General features: G+C 37.1%; 1 protein-coding gene across 1 annotated transcript in view; it reads left to right on the top strand.

Annotated features, from left to right (window-relative positions):
* The first annotated feature begins 580 nt into the window (after positions 1 to 580).
* The window catches only part of LOC111032345, a 33,821-nt gene continuing 19,991 nt past the window's right edge, over positions 581 to 14,410 (top strand). Inside the window, exon 1 of the mRNA XM_022312628.1 lies at positions 581 to 1,180. The gene's annotated coding sequence lies outside the window, so the exon portion shown is untranslated. The remainder of the gene's footprint in view (positions 1,181 to 14,410) is intronic.

Here is a 14,410-nt window from a genome sequence, read left to right as displayed (position 1 = left end):
CGGCAAATACCCGAGGTATACACCTCCTCACTTCGGACCTCACGCGTGCCATCGGCGCAATATGGTCCGCCACGCGTTTCGACAAACCCACACGTCTCGTTCTATAGATCACAATAATAATGTATCGTCTGCGAGTGGCGAGCGATTTATTATGAATTAAGTTATTGGAATCCGATAAATAATAGATGAAAGAGCCATAATGTAGTACACAGGCCGGACGATATTGCAGCGAGGACGACACAATAATAAAACGTATACGTATATGATATTTTGTACTATACGTATACTTTCTGCGCGCGCGTGTGTCGCGAGATAAATACTGCTCAAAACGGATGAGTTAAAAAAATAAGATAAATAAAAGAACGACGAAGGGGAAAAAATGCAGTCGTCCGGGCCGCGTGTGCAGACATGCTATTATCAAAGGTGCCGCTATATTCCCGTGAATTGCGGTTGGTAGCGGTTCCAGTTTCCCGCGAGGACCGGTTCCCCTACCCGTCGTCCGCTTGCCGGGCGGCGGTGGCGGACGTACGCGCCGCCGCCGCCCGTGGTCGCGGTCCCGGTCTCCCGGCAGCGTCGCGTCGGCCGGCCGGTTACGCCAAAGAACCGGCCGCCGGTAGTAAGTAGTGTGTCTCCGCGGGTCTACGAAATACGTGCGCCGCACAGGTGTTCGCGCTGCTACCACAATATTATAATAATATATCATAATCGTACACGTACTGTTACTGTCCATATTACAATAACCATATCGGTTTTCCGTACGAAAATAATTGCCGACAAAATAAAAGGCGCTTCCGCAAATAGTGCACGGGAAATTTTTCGTCTCGTCGTGGTTTCGTTTTCCCGTCACCGCGATTCCGCGGCACTGTTCCGATTGTCATAAGATTCACTCGTCGCTGCGGTCATCCGCGCTGTATCCGTGCGGTTGTCGTGTCGCAGCCGCAGCCCACACACGCGCGCCAGTAATGTGCGACCGGCGACTCGCGAAAAACCACTAGACGAAAAGCCGACGACACATTGCACACGTGATACGAGGAATATGATCGTTTTCGCGGGCCGGAAAAACGTTTGATCGACACGGCGGCACAGCAGTATCAGCCGAATTAGCGTTTATCGTCGCTTATACCTATACCGCCGGATACGATCTCTCCGACGTCTTCGTGCTATTCATCGAGCTCGAATCGTAAGTTTAGAAAACACCGGAAACATATTATCATCGTTATATTAATTACATTATTACACGGTATACATTATGATCAAGTAAGACGCTAAGCTCGGCGTATTCAGGACGTTTCGAGAATGGCCGATGTAGCCGGCACCCGAGAATTTTGGAGTGCGGGGCGGACGCATTTTTGGCGAACAGACGTTTCGTTGTAATTCGCGTAATGGGTAATTTGTTCGCTGCGAGCGAAACAAGAGTTTGAAAAAAAAATCATTGATCGCGGCCGCCGGGCATACGTCATTTATCATAATACAAAATATATATTTATTTATGTGTATATAGATCTATAGATATGATATACAGGGGGAGAGAGAGAGAGAGAGAAAGAGAGAGATGTTTAATATACTATCTCATCCGCCGCCGATCGTCGGTGTACGGAGTGTGCCTTCCAGACAGGCGGAAAAGTATATACGGATTTTCGAGGCTCCCGACTAGCATAATGATAAATCTATAATCTTTACATCCGTTCTACGATGATGTCGATAATAATAATAATAATAATAATATATATTTGCAACGTACACGTCCAAAGAAGGGCGGTGAGCATGTACATAATATGTTATACAGGTACACGAAACGTAAGCTGGGCCCGACGGGTCCGACTGCTGTAGACACGACATTATAAATAGTATTATGATCTACGCGTATACCACGGTAAACACAACCACGATATATGTTATTACCGCTCTCCGATTTTCGCCGTCTCGTTCGACGTTTTTGATTCATCCTGCACAACAACGTCCGCGACCTCGTTCCGGTTATATTTTTGGCCGGATCGCAATGCGTCGTGCGTTGACGCGGTGCTTATACCGCGAATACCTCGATGATGGTTGTCAATCGCATCAATGAATCCTCCCCCCCCGCCCCCCACCCCCGATAGCTGGAACCACCGCGGTCGGCGGCAGATTTTTGCGGACATTCGCGCCGTTTTCGGAAAAAATACCTTCTCACACTCGCCCGGTCGGAATTTCAGGACGTTCGGACGGATTTTCCGGTTACATAATCGCTACAACCGCGGATCACGCCTACCGCGCGTTTGTCTTGTCCGCCGCGGGACAATTAATAATGTTACGAATAATATTTTCTTTCCGATTTCATTATTAAACACCATGACAGTTGTAGGCACGCTATAAAATCGCAAATATCGTGTGCTCCAAGCCGTACCGCATCGGATACCAATACAACAACTGTTGTATTATATTATTATATACACACGATATACCGGCCACTAATAGACACACGACTAATTGGCGTGTTACTTTTATTGTGTACGCATTCCGTTACACGTCTGTAATCTCTGCAGTAACGCGTTGCCAGATACCTACCAGCGATTCGAATAACACGGATATATTTTATTATTATTATTATTATTAGAACACGGCTCAAAGTTATAGTGCGAGTTTTATGATTTATGTGATTTACGCTGTATAGTAATACTGGTTAATTGACTGCGGTTCCAATGATCATAAACGCGTTTCCATTACTACCTACACGTATTATGTGTGCATACAGGCACTGTGCACCTATACGCGCATATCATATATTTATGTTTATTTTAAGCTCTCACGGTTTTTCGGTGCATGTATAATAATTATTATTACAACCAAAAACGAAACGAAATGAAAAATAAAAACGTTATTTCACAATGATTCCAACTCGCATAACAAATCGACGACAATGTCGGTTTCGTATATTATGTAAATTATCCAGTTATTCGAATGGTGCTGCAGCAACGTCGAAGCTCGTTAAAATATATTACCGATCGATATCAAAGCGTATCATCGGAAACAGACGGATTAACGAGAAAATAATGTAGTTTACACGCTATACCGCTTTACTGACTTAAATTTCAGCAAACCTCGAACGACAAACCATTATGTTATATTATAGTTAATCCTTCTAAATTGACCATTGCGGTTAGCCACACATATACGGTCCAACCCACTTCGTGTACCGGAGTATACGATCATTATACTTAATATTTTATTTACAAATTACAAGTCAATTGCGTGAACCTCGTTAGTAGGAGCAGGAGTAGTCGTAGTAGTAGTAGTAGTAGTAGTAGTAGTAGTAGTAGTAGTAGTAGTAGTAGTAGTATAGTGGCGTATAGCTGGTAGTAGAGTAGTAGTAGTAGTAGTATATACTATATAGTAGTGGTAGTACACTGTACACTATTGAAACGTCATAATACATAGAATTACTCATACGATTTCTTCCGGATAAAAAGACGTACAGTGAGTGGAGTAGAGCGCCCCCCTCCCTAGTTTGAGTAGTTTGAGCTGTACCAATGTACAACGATCGCAAGCAATGGTAATTTTTAAATTTTCAATTCCTATGGGAGTTATTTTCATAACCGAGAGAAATTTTCCATGCCTCCAAAAATGGGTCTAAATAGACGTTATACATAGACCGCGTCCGATACCTCGTCGGCGAGTTAAGGGATAATCGTGGTTCTACGCTACACTTTTCACATGTGCGCGTGTAAGTGATAATGTACACCTATATTATGTACCTGGAGAATAATGAATAACAACAATAGCCGTAACATTTTGTCGCTTTGCAATAATAACGGCGGAATTCGTAAGAAAAGAAAAACGAGTTTTTAATAGTTTGCCAAACTCATAACATCTCCCACCACAGTATATACACCTGTACAGCAGCTGCAGTGGCGCAGGTATATCATGCTTCACGTCTTCTTGAAGGGTGCGCCGCGCCGTGGGAAAACTCTATACACCGTATACGTATCGTCGGCATTGTCAGTGTGTGTGTGTGCGTGTGTGTGTGCGCGTGTGTGCGCGTGTGCAGAGAGTCGATGCCCTGTCTGTGGTCACCTCTCTTCCGGCCCGGGCCGGCTCACGGGTTGTAGAATGCCGTTGGGTCAAGGCTATAGATGCTCCCGCCGCGGTGATCGCCATACAGACTCGCGCGCCCCGCGACGCTTTCGTAGGCCAATAATTCTCCCACCGCCGGCGTCTTCGCCGTTGCCTCCGCCGCTCCTCGCCATCTCGATCGCCACCGCGTGTGTGTGTGTGTGTGTGTGTGTGTGTGTGTGTGTGTGTGTGTGTGTGTGTGTGCCACCTGACCTAAATCAACTTACCTGATCCGCCCGAGGCGTATAGGTGCACGCCGACGAAAAATATACGAGAGAAAAAATCGACTATATGTACACACACACGTTCGCTGTAATACCTACGACCAGCCAGCGGTAACCCGTTCGCACAAAACTTTCTGCCAGTCTTGTAATCATTTCCTAGTCCACTTATTAGTCATACGCACTCATATATGTGCGAGCGCGCTTACTTGTACACTCGCAGACGCGCGCACACGTGTCCGGTGCGATGTTTTCAGAGCATAAAGCGCGTAATTTGTATAAATTTAATACGCTTCGGCTAATTGTTTCCGACAATACGTGCATGTAGTTATTACAATTATATAATACTGTATTATATGGTTCTGTGAGTCCCATACGTAAAATTAATTAAATAAAAAACGCATATACCTACCTCATTCGGCGGTGTATCGCATATAGACTGAATCGTTCTTCTCGAACCAACCGAAGGCTTTCATTTTTGTTGTTGTTGTCGGTATAGAAGATATATTGAATATTTACACTTGCACGGGGCTAGGAAGAATGGTATAGAGAACACAAGAATGTGTGATCATGTGTATAATGGGGATCTGTACCTCAACAGTAAATTATCCGATTGAATTTGTATGTAATAATATGTATGTTGGTATAATATTCGACGGAGACGACTATTATACGCATATATGTATATATATATATATATATATATATATGTATGAACGAGAGAAGAAAATAAGTATTATCCGTCTATTAATTAGAGGTCCGGTGGGGAGTTTAGGTATTTTCGGATTCGGTCAAAAAAAAATGCCGTCTCCGGTAATCCGGTTAGGACATCAGACAGGTTTGATAATGTCAGCCCCGGGGGCCCCCTCCCCTCGCGCAGTGTGCCCCTCGCGTACCACCACATTATAATATTATGTGCAGCACACGCCCGATGCATAGGTATAGCTCACGGACGCGCAAGAACGCACGCTCAGAAACTTTGGAACGTCCACAGCCGTCAGTTAATTTTAAATTCATAACAGGTCCGATACTGATTGTAAGAATGTACGGAATTTGACCGACTGATGGGCACGCTTTCCAAATAATATTATAATATCTACGCGTCTCGTGCAACAACAAACACGCGTGCAGGTGCGATGACGTCACCAGCCGCGTGGTATAAACCCGCGGTCATCCGTCGCTGACCGAAGCACAACTTTACCGAGAGACTCGGCTCGGAAATCCGACTTTGTCCCTCGGCGTATAGGTACATCCGGCTTTCGGACAGGGAGGTCATAATTATTGTAGCCATCATCCCTCAATCAGCTTTTTTATCCGATGAGCATTAAAACATCGTTATTCTTTCGGCGATTGCAAACGTGGTAAAATCATAAAATAGAGTATAGACTGTAGAATAACAATCTGCACCCTGCAATTCGCCGCCGGAGACAAGGACGGTCGAGGTTAAAAATGATCTATGCGCACATCACTGTATAGAACCCAACTCATCGATCACACTATTAATCATTCCAAAGTCTGAAATCGAACGAGAGCCCTTCCCATTCCGAGCATGCCCTTATTCTCGCACTGATTATTTGTTCGTGTTCACTAATTTACATGAGCACACACGCGTGTTTTCACTATGTGTACATGTTGTGCACACACACGCTTTTCGTGTGCCGACCCCGCGCCTGACCGTCTCGCAGCACGATTCCACGACCGGCTGAATCAAACTCGCGTATATACATATATATATATATAAGCCGTGTACATGGTATTATTGTTATTATCAAACACGCGCATTGTCGCGACGTGACGGCAATGTTAAAATTCATTAAATCCAGGACGGAACTTACAATGAGCCCACGGGCGAACAATGGGGACCAGCGGCCGCCGTGCGCGATTTGTGCGACCGACTGCTGCAGACCGACCGACCGACCGATACCGACCGACGGGAGCTCCAATGCTCTATAAGAGTACATCATATATATACACACATGTGTGGCTTTATACGACCGCAAAAAGTAGGTCGATACGCCGCAGAAATGAAAAACGAAACGAAATAAACAATGCATAATATAATATATTATATTATAAGACGCGCATATACATCCGATATCGCGTATTGATGTGTCAGTACAATGTAATGTACGTATAATCCGATTAAAATGAATGACAAAATGAAAATATTATCGTCGAATAAAAACCATTTGTCGACGGAAAAATATAAAGTCCTCATATTATATTATATCCATATACCTATACACGCGCACGTATGGTATCGTTTTCTTTTTTTGCAGGATAAATGCTTCTCATTGATGCCGCGCACTGCATTATCGCGCGACACGCCTTGTGAAGAGCGACTCGTTTCCGCACGCACGTCGTTTTTTTTTCCGAGAATCTTTAGCGGATTTAATAATTTATCCGGCGCGCTTAAAACGGAGGCTGCGCGAAAACCCGTTTCCTCGGTTCTTTTAATACTATATAATATGTCTCCGTCCTTATCATCGACGCGTTCGCCAGTCGCACAGACGTATTATTATTGGTCATTCTTCGGTTTTTTTTGCCGGCCGATCCATTCATTCGGTTTTCACGGCAGACGTCGATCAACGAAAGTAAATAACGCGACAGGAAAAATCGTCGTGTATCTGGGTACACGATGATGGACACAAAAACAATCATAATATAATAATAATAATAATAATACGCCCATGTCTCCTGTAGCACCACGTCAGCGGCGTACATATTATTATATTATATTGCTGCAGGTACCTTATATACATATATATACACTCGCGGCATACCGGATATACGACCGATCCATTGACTGCGAGTCCGCAGACCGCGCGCGCGCGTTATCGAGTTATTTCCGCGAATGAGGTTCCGACGAGGTTTACGTTGTTGTTGCAATAAAATAAAATAATACTCGCAGAGATCTCGAAATTGCTGCAGCCCGCAGTTGTAAAAGACTAAAAAAAAAAAAAACCTTCCGACCTCCTATCCCGGCGGTATTATAATGATAATTGATAAATGCGGTTTTATGGCCAACCGTTTTATTTCGTTTTTCGTTTTTCAAGTTTATAATGCTGTTTGCACACAGGTACACTCTTGTATATAATAACATCATGGTTACTTGGTTTCCACGCGATCAATCACCTACATAATGTATTCCCCGTGTGTGATGAGTAAACAATTTCTCAACCCGCCGAATATCGAAAAGTTTTAAATAATAATTACAATGATATTATTGACTTCTGGCGGCTGCAACGGAACAAATACGCGAGTGGTTTGCACACGATATTGTGCCACGACGGACTGTCGATGTTTTATCGACGCTTCTTATATTTTCTTGCACAGCGTCTAAACTGGGCCCGTTACAATGTAGATATTATACCCGTGAAACGGACACATCGGGTTGTAAAAATCAAATTATCAGCAATTGTTTGAACGAAATCAATAAGGTGTGTGGCGATTTCTAAAAGCATGCGGAAACTCATCTGACACACATAATACAGGCAATATATTGTGCTTGGTGACCTACGTCGTGTCGTCATTCGGTGTGCGCAAGGAATCCGACTAATTAATTATATTAGATTCTCGTGTTGTATAATAATACCGAGATGAGCGTGGGCGGATTTGTTGGCCTAGAATATAGGTATATATATTATGGTATTTAATATATGTACGATACGGAGTAGTATAAACATTTATGCTCTGAAAATCACTCGGACACATTGGTATATACGCGCATTCAAAACGTATTTTGATATATTATTATTCTCACATTTCTTTATTCACACAAATTCCGACACGGCCGTACAAAGTTAACCTACTATAATCTGTATAAAACGTGAAAAACGTTTTTATAAAAATAAATGTTTAATAGTACCTATGTAGATACACAAGTAAATTGTATAGGCATTACATTCAATACTGATTATATTATAATATATCATTTTCTTGAGACGTATCTCGTTAAAAATTGTACTTATACCTAATATTTTGCAGTCCTCGATTAAATAAAACGAGTTTTGAAGACAAAGTAAAGGACCAATTATATATCTTTAATATTAAACATTTTATTCAAATTTTCGTTAGATAGGTAGTAATTTGATCGTAATCTTGTTTTCAGTATTCATGAGGTATTTAACAGAAGTATTTTTATGGTATTTCGTTTCAAATAAAATAGATATACCCACTTCCAAGTTTTAGGAACATTAATGAAAATTGTATAAACAAAAATATCTTGGTACAATCGATTAGTTGTATAAATTCAAAACTCAGTATTATCAATGAACAACATATAATAATGATTTCTATAAGCCTATAATAGTTGTATAAAAATGTTGGTTGATTAATTCGGCATAATTAAAAATTCGAATGTCGTATTACTTATTGAACATGGCTTAATTAGGTATTATTTATTTACATACCTCTACCTGTGTAATGGATAGTATAAAATACTATTCAGATAAGTTTGTATAGAAGGCACATTGCAGATAGATAAGTTTGATACTTAACCCACCTATATCTGGCTATATATGTCACTGCCAGCAGTCTTCCGGATAAGTCACTTTCCGTTAGAATTAATGTTGCACATTGGCGTAGAATTATTCGTGACAAATTCGAAGCTTTTATGATACATTAATACATAAGATTATTATACGAGCCGTTTGTACACAATTTCAAGGAATAAAAATAACGTATACAATATATTTAACGGTCGTAAAATCTGAATACAAATCTGTGGGGAAAAAATTGGCACTGATATATGTGGAAAAAAATGTGCCAAGTGCTACAGACGACCTGTAGGTTGTCGTATACACCCATTTATACATAATATAATATTATGATATATAGCTCGCACGGACATCATAAACATCCGACGATGTTCAACGTCCATTCGGTTGGTTAATACTTAATTTATATTAATTACCTATGGGTATATCCAATATAATATGTGCGTCCACGGCATGTTAGTTTATATAATAAACATGTAACGGTCGTTGGCGATCGTCATCTATTATAATTTATATATCTATACATACCTACACAGCATCCCATAACAATAATATATGCATTTATGCGTGTAATAGTGCTGAGAGTGAGCATATACTATTATAGTATCATACTTATCATACACATGCCTAGGTATAATATATGAATTGTAATTTGTAAATGACTTTGGCCGGACGTGGTTTTCCGCACGCGTGCTCCCATCTCTGTGTATCTCTTGACGAGCACATTATTAATTTTCAACGATAAAACGGCTGTAGGTTTACATATTATATATATATATATATAAACCTATTAAAAACCTAACCCAACCCGACCACCTAACCTAGCCCAACCTACCTGCGTGTAGTGTGTAATGCGCCAATTGTGTTACCTATATGAGTGTGTTGTATTAAACAGGGAAGAGAAATTCTCGACGAGGGTTTGTCTCAGATTATATACGAACGTCGTTATTGCGAAATGAAAAAAAAAAAAAAAAAACGGGGAAAAAAACCGCGAGCTCGTGGTTATAATAATATCGTCGCGCAAACGATTCCGGGAACAAGCGGTGCATGCAGCACTGCAGACGGGCTGGACACGGACTTAATTACGTACTGATGGCACGTATTACGGCTGTCGCCATCCCCCCCTGCCCCCGCCCGTCGTACGCTCGCGCGCAGGTGTCAGTGTCGTGTGAATACCCTCCGCCGCCGCCGCCGCCGCCGCCGCCACTTCCGACCCATACCGTCTGTGCGATTTTTCTCTCTCTCTCTCTCTATATATATATATATATATATTTACTATCATTTTTTTATTTTATTTTTTTTATCTCTTTTACAGTTAAAAACGTCTCGCGCGCCATATCCGCCGCCGTCTAACCTGTACCTCATAATATGTTTATAGGTAATAATAATATATACTCGGCACGGCGACCGACCGGGCCGATGGCGGCGGGGCTGACGGACGGGACGAGGAAACAATCGTCGTCGTCGTCGTCGTCGTCGTCGTCGCCACCGTCGCCGTCGCCGACAAAATGACCGGCCGCGCGAGCTCACGGTTTTTATGATTATCTGTTTTTAACGAGTGCAACAAATCCTCGCGCAACGGTACGGCCGTCGTCGGGCCATGCATTATTAAATATTATTGTTATTGTGTAGGCACATGGCGTACACGCGATTATGATAACATTGTTGTGTAGGATACAAGTGTATTGAGGGATGGGAATTTGAAATATTTGGAAATTTTGAATGTTTTCCTCATCTCGAAATATTGTGTCAAACATTTTTCTTTCCACGCAACCTGATTTATGTATGTATAAACAATTAAAGTATTGATTAGTGATTACCCATAATAGTAAACATTGGTAATGGATGATTGACTCAGTGGCGTATATAAGAATTATTTTCACTATGGGCCAATTGCATGCTATAATTCTAAAATGCACTTCCGGAAAATAGGTAGAATAGTTTTGTCTATGGCGTTGTGTATCGACAATTCTTGGCATACATTTTGTAATACCGAGGTCATTAGCTCAAATTTAAATACTCCTTTAAATTCTCTCTCGACATTTGATCTTATCTCACTGATGACTGATTGAACAACTTCTATACTTTCAACAGCAGTACATTAACCAACATTAGGCTTTTGGAGATTAATATAGATACTTGGTATGTTATACCTAACAGTTTGTCAACAGTAAATTATAGAGTAATAATTAACTCAAAATCACAGATTGTTTTATGGATTGAGTGACCCATTGAACCATTAGTCGTTATTGTCAGTTATTATTTGTTATAGAGATGCTATAATAGGCAACATATTATCTTTAAAATTGTATTTGTTTACAAAGCAATATGCATAAAATGTTTTTATTTGATTTAAAATTTCACAATGGGCCCTGGCCTAGGGCCCCCTACCCCTATATACGCCACTAGAACGTGAAAAGTTGAGGTTCAGAAATTAGTTTCTGATTAGGTTCGAAGTTTATAACTTAATCAGTTATCATTTAACAATTAGGTCTCTTTTTTTCGTTAATGAGCTTTTTGAGTAAAACGAAGCCGTTTAGGTTTGACATTTGTACAAATGCATTCCAGTACTTACCTATTAAGACATTTAGTAGGTATTTGCTTAGTTTTCTTTTATTAGTAACCACCCATATTAATAAAAATAACTAATAACACTACTATAATTTTATAGAAATTATATATTATAATTTAAAATAACTATCAAACAAAATAAAGTAACAAATAGGTAATAATTAATAAATAATATATATAATAAATCATCAAACAATCATTTAACAATTAGGTCTCTTTTTTTCGTTAATGAGCTTTTTGAGTAAAACGAAGCCGTTTAGGTTTGACATTTGTACAAATGCATTCCAGTACTTACCTATTAAGACATTTAGTAGGTATTTGCTTAGTTTTCTTTTATTAGTAACCACCCATATTAATAAAAATAACTAATAACACTACTATAATTTTATAGAAATTATATATTATAATTTAAAATAACTATCAAACAAAATAAAGTAACAAATAGGTAATAATTAATAAATAATATATATAATAAATCATCAAACAATCATTTAACAATTAGGTCTCTTTTTTTCGTTAATGAGCTTTTTGAGTAAAACGAAGCCGTTTAGGTTTGACATTTGTACAAATGCATTCCAGTACTTACCTATTAAGACATTTAGTAGGTATTTGCTTAGTTTTCTTTTATTAGTAACCACCCATATTAATAAAAATAACTAATAACACTACTATAATTTTATAGAAATTATATATTATAATTTAAAATAACTATCAAACAAAATAAAGTAACAAATAGGTAATAATTAATAAATAATATATATAATAAATCATCAAACAATCATTTAACAATTAGGTCTCTTTTTTTCGTTAATGAGCTTTTTGAGTAAAACGAAGCCGTTTAGGTTTGACATTTGTACAAATGCATTCCAGTACTTACCTATTAAGACATTTAGTAGGTATTTGCTTAGTTTTCTTTTATTAGTAACCACCCATATTAATAAAAATAACTAATAACACTACTATAATTTTATAGAAATTATATATTATAATTTAAAATAACTATCAAACAAAATAAAGTAACAAATAGGTAATAATTAATAAATAATATATATAATAAATCATCAAACAATCATTTAACAATTAGGTCTCTTTTTTTCGTTAATGAGCTTTTTGAGTAAAACGAAGCCGTTTAGGTTTGACATTTGTACAAATGCATTCCAGTACTTACCTATTAAGACATTTAGTAGGTATTTGCTTAGTTTTCTTTTATTAGTAACCACCCATATTAATAAAAATAACTAATAACACTACTATAATTTTATAGAAATTATATATTATAATTTAAAATAACTATCAAACAAAATAAAGTAACAAATAGGTAATAATTAATAAATAATATATATAATAAATCATCAAACAATCATTTAACAATTAGGTCTCTTTTTTTCGTTAATGAGCTTTTTGAGTAAAACGAAGCCGTTTAGGTTTGACATTTGTACAAATGCATTCCAGTACTTACCTATTAAGACATTTAGTAGGTATTTGCTTAGTTTTCTTTTATTAGTAACCACCCATATTAATAAAAATAACTAATAACACTACTATAATTTTATAGAAATTATATATTATAATTTAAAATAACTATCAAACAAAATAAAGTAACAAATAGGTAATAATTAATAAATAATATATATAATAAATCATCAAACAATCATTTAACAATTAGGTCTCTTTTTTTCGTTAATGAGCTTTTTGAGTAAAACGAAGCCGTTTAGGTTTGACATTTGTACAAATGCATTCCAGTACTTACCTATTAAGACATTTAGTAGGTATTTGCTTAGTTTTCTTTTATTAGTAACCACCCATATTAATAAAAATAACTAATAACACTACTATAATTTTATAGAAATTATATATTATAATTTAAAATAACTATCAAACAAAATAAAGTAACAAATAGGTAATAATTAATAAATAATATATATAATAAATCATCAAACAATCATTTAACAATTAGGTCTCTTTTTTTCGTTAATGAGCTTTTTGAGTAAAACGAAGCCGTTTAGGTTTGACATTTGTACAAATGCATTCCAGTACTTACCTATTAAGACATTTAGTAGGTATTTGCTTAGTTTTCTTTTATTAGTAACCACCCATATTAATAAAAATAACTAATAACACTACTATAATTTTATAGAAATTATATATTATAATTTAAAATAACTATCAAACAAAATAAAGTAACAAATAGGTAATAATTAATAAATAATATATATAATAAATCATCAAACAATCATTTAACAATTAGGTCTCTTTTTTTCGTTAATGAGCTTTTTGAGTAAAACGAAGCCGTTTAGGTTTGACATTTGTACAAATGCATTCCAGTACTTACCTATTAAGACATTTAGTAGGTATTTGCTTAGTTTTCTTTTATTAGTAACCACCCATATTAATAAAAATAACTAATAACACTACTATAATTTTATAGAAATTATATATTATAATTTAAAATAACTATCAAACAAAATAAAGTAACAAATAGGTAATAATTAATAAATAATATATATAATAAATCATCAAACAATCATTTAACAATTAGGTCTCTTTTTTTCGTTAATGAGCTTTTTGAGTAAAACGAAGCCGTTTAGGTTTGACATTTGTACAAATGCATTCCAGTACTTACCTATTAAGACATTTAGTAGGTATTTGCTTAGTTTTCTTTTATTAGTAACCACCCATATTAATAAAAATAACTAATAACACTACTATAATTTTATAGAAATTATATATTATAATTTAAAATAACTATCAAACAAAATAAAGTAACAAATAGGTAATAATTAATAAATAATATATATAATAAATCATCAAACAATCATTTAACAATTAGGTCTCTTTTTTTCGTTAATGAGCTTTTTGAGTAAAACGAAGCCGTTTAGGTTTGACATTTGTACAAATGCATTCCAGTACTTACCTATTAAGACATTTAGTAGGTATTTGCTTAGTTTTCTTTTATTAGTAACCACCCATATTAATAAAAATAACTAATAACACTACTATAATTTTATAGAAATTATATATTATAATTTA

Source organism: Myzus persicae, unplaced genomic scaffold (assembly GCF_001856785.1).
Source record: "Myzus persicae strain clone G006 unplaced genomic scaffold, MPER_G0061.0, whole genome shotgun sequence".
Classification (NCBI taxonomy): Eukaryota; Metazoa; Arthropoda; class Insecta; order Hemiptera; family Aphididae; genus Myzus; species Myzus persicae.
The sequence above is the reverse complement of the archived record's forward strand: the minus strand, read 5'-3'. Positions and strand labels throughout refer to the sequence as shown.